Below are 3,961 nucleotides of genomic sequence, written 5' to 3'. Positions count from 1 at the left end.
CCTTCCTTCCTTCCTTCCTTCCTTCTTCCCTCCCTCCCTCTCTCCCTCCCTCCCTCGCTCCCTCCCTCGCTCCCTCCCTCCCTCCCTCCCTTCTATCTGCAAGAAATTCATTGCATCAACGATGAAGTTAGTTGAGGGAAGGGAGTAAAGAAGGCATAAGAAAAAACACAGAATGGAGGGAAGACTACACAGTTCTTTCTTTCTTTCTTTCTTTCTTTCTTTCTTTCTTTCTTTCTTTCTTTCTTTCTTTCTTTCTTTCTTTCCATCTTTCTTTCTTTCCATCTTTCTTTCTTTCCATCTTTCTTTCTTTCCATCTTTCTTTCTTTCCATTTTTCTTTCTTTCTTTCTTTCTTTCTTTCTTTCTTTCTTTCTTTCTTTCTTTCTTTCTTTCTTTCTTTCTTTCTGTCTGTCTGTCTTTCTGTCTTTCTGTCTTTCTTTCTGTCTTTCTTTCTGTCTTTCCGTCTTTCCGTCTTTCTATCTATCTTTCTATCTATCTTTCCTCTCTCAGATTGTCATCAAGTGTGAGATCCTGATTTCCCAGCTGTCTGCCTGGCTGTGGCCTTGAAGTCTTTTTTTCAGGAGAACTGTGGACTCTCAGCACCAGCAGAAGCCAGCAGAGCCATCCTGAAATGTCTGGAGCTGTAAGTCCAATCCCTCCAAAAGCAATGCGTCTCAATGGTTATCAATATACTCCAGATGCTGTGCACTTCCATCCATGCCATAGCTCTCCGTCAGCACAAGACTCAGCTGTGTCTCTGTAGGCAAGTGGTCTCGTCTGAAAAGCAGTCTGAACAGTCTGAATGGGTGGTAAAGATGGAAACTCTGTGATCTAAAGGGAATCAGCTAGCCATAACGAAACCTTGAGGCAGAACATGCCCACCCTGCCATCTAGACATAACCAATTGGGCATCCAAAAGCTTTTACTGTCAACTCATTTTGACTCAATTCATGGTTTACAAGAAGAAGCTTTTGGAGCTTATGAAGGAGTAAAATAGAAATCCTCATGAGAAAATTGGGGATTAACTTCCAAGGAGGCCTGGAAAAGCATTCATGTTGTAACAGCCTAGGAGAACATACTCAAAGGCAGATGAAAAGTAAAATGTGAAGAGCTGCTTGTTAAATAAGCAACATGCATCTAAGATACTAAGTAAGGCAGGGATCCTAGAAAAAGAATAATAAATGACCCTGCAATTAGAGACTGTATCCGAATGCACACTTTCCTAGGGAGAGATGAAGCACTCACAGGTAATATGAAATCTGACAGTTCCTGTTTTCAGAGCTTTGCTTTCCTATGCTGGCCAGAGCGCAGGCAAAAGGTTACCCTGTATCTTTGTATACATACTTATAGGCTTCCAAGTGGTTCAACCTTAATTACTGCTTATAAAAGCAGGTCTGATTTCAGAATTTGAGTCAGCATCAGTATATGGCCATTACTGACCCATGGATGTGATTTATATGTGCATTGTTTGGCAGATATTCTTGATCAAGGTTATTTTCAGTGCTGGTAATACTCAAGCAGTATACTACTTTTTAATATGCACGTCATTCTCTCTGACTCAAGCTCCTCAGTTCTTGAATACATCCTTGTTAAAGAGAACAGATGGTTTCAGTTTCACTAGATGAACTCTTAAGGGTAACTTCAAATCTGGGCAATACCACTGATTATTTGCTTGAACTGTAACGTAGGCCTGAGAGTCTTTGCTACATTGCTCCAAGCCTGCCTGCTTGTCTTACCCTTTCTGTCTTTCTTTAATTCCGGGTGGCCTTCGCAGCTAGAATAAAAGACCAGCATCCTTCTCCAGACCAATCTTGTCTCTAATACCCACTTACAATAGGTAGCCAGCTGATTCCAGTGTTTTCTTCCAGTGTTTTAGATTTACTGCCCAGACTAAGCACAGGCATGGATGCAGCCACTGACTGAGCCCCAGCACTGCCATTGCAGCCTGTGCAGGCAAGAGGGAGACATGGCAAGGTCTGTGAGAGCACCAGCCACATGTGCCTGCCCATGACCTTGATGCTAGGGAGGACATTACCATCTCCCTCATCATGCAGGATCTTCATCACTACTGCCCAGCACTCCCTCCTTCCTCACTGTAGCTCCGTGTGCCTTGTCTTACCGTATAGTAGTACTGGAGGCAATTTTTTTCCCCCAGCACCAAAGTGATTCCTGCCTCACCCATCTCTCAACCCTACACGCACACGCTGCACATCGGAAGGACCTCTGAGGGAGGAGGCTGCCCTGGCACCTCTGCACAGCACTTCTTTTTTTTTACTTTCCTAATATTCCAGCTGGATTTTTTTCCCTATCAAAACTTTATAGACTTAGAGTAAGTCTTTGCAAATGATAGATTAACTTTAACCTCATAAATATACAAAGCATTGTTAAAAGGGAGAGCCTGAAAGAATTACAATGCACTAGATCTATTTCCCAAACAGAAGTACATACAGTGGTTGAAATCAGCAATCAGTGTGCAGCCAAGCAGCCTGGGCAAGAGCATCTGTGTCATTGGTATGACATGAGCAAAACACTGGCTGCCATACCTGTTTTCTGAACAGATTTCCCTGGAAATTACGTAGGCAGTCAGAGATAGAGAAAGGTTCTCAGAGATCAAAGACAGCACTTACCGTAAGTGACCAGTTCAAAGGGAGGCTGGCTATCTGGCTTTGGTTGAGATGGATGAAAGAGCTCCTTGGCTTAGGAGAGAGATCTACCTCCTAAGTTACATCTGGGAACCTGTGTTTCAATGAGCCATGAGTTAGCTGATGATTTAGTATATTTTTACAAGGGAGCCAGTTCTTTGTGACAATGTGCCAGCTTTCACTAGCTTGCACAGGACAGGGAAAAGAGCAGCAGGTGACAAAGAACAGGACTAAGAAACGTGACGGGGGGGAGATAGACCGCATCAGGCTGTAATGAAAAGCCATGTGAGAGGCTTGTCAAGCTATCAAGGGCAACCTGGAAAGTCTGCAGTCTGCAGTGAACTCTTGCAAGAGCAGCCTGGGGTGGTAGGAGGAAGTGGAACAGTGGTCTAAGATTTCTTCCGGATGCTCTTGCTGTAACATGAGTCCTGGTGTAGGGCTGTCTTTTTGACTCCTGTGAGGTCCTTGTGAATTCTTGATGACAGGAAACAGATTCAGCATTAATATCTCCCTTTGTAGAGGTGCTTGCCATTTTCTTAGTCTTTCACTGGGCCTTCCTGTAAAGCAGTCAGCCTGCCAACTGGGACTGCCACTTGTAAATCATCTTTGGAAGAGATGTGGCTGTGCGCCAGCACCGTAGTGAGGTGTCTGCTGATTTAACAATAGAAACCACAACGGATATGAGAAAGCAGAATTTTACTTTAGAATTGCTCCTCTGAACTGTGGTAGTAAGTATGATCCTGATCATATTAGCAAAATGTACCCCCCAGACCCTTTGCATAATTTTTTGTAGCACCCTATAGTATCAGCCATCCCATTCAGAAAGTCATTTAATCGTGTTAATCAAGAGTGCCTCCTCCTTCTGCTGCCCTCCCAACTCCTTTATGAAATGAAGTATCAGGTCAGCTCTTTCAGTAGAGCATTGCAATGAGATCTAATGGTCTCTAAATTTGGACCTAGGTATCCAGGTTTTCCAGGCAGTCTCCTGTCTATTGGTTTAACCTTTGTTCTGGTTCCCAGCAGTTGTACCTTGCATCTGACTGCATTAGATGTTCTCTGGTGGTTCCTGATTATTTAACCAAACAAACTGGACTAAACTGTGCTAATGGTCTGCTCTGATTATTAAATATTGCACTGGTTCTGGTGCTGTTTGCAAAGGTTGCAATGAATACTTAATGTTTTCCCAGTCAGAAGTCTTAAAGTTGGGGCTCATGTCCACTGTGGGTCTGTGTAGTCCTTCCCAGGGGCCAAAAAGATAACTGAGAAAAGCAGTCCTCTTGTCAGCCAGCTTTAATTTCAGGATGGGAGGTGGGATGTGTTT

Source organism: Oxyura jamaicensis, chromosome 1 (assembly GCF_011077185.1).
Source record: "Oxyura jamaicensis isolate SHBP4307 breed ruddy duck chromosome 1, BPBGC_Ojam_1.0, whole genome shotgun sequence".
Lineage (NCBI taxonomy): Eukaryota > Metazoa > Chordata > Aves > Anseriformes > Anatidae > Oxyura > Oxyura jamaicensis.
The sequence above is the reverse complement of the archived record's forward strand: the minus strand, read 5'-3'. Positions refer to the sequence as shown.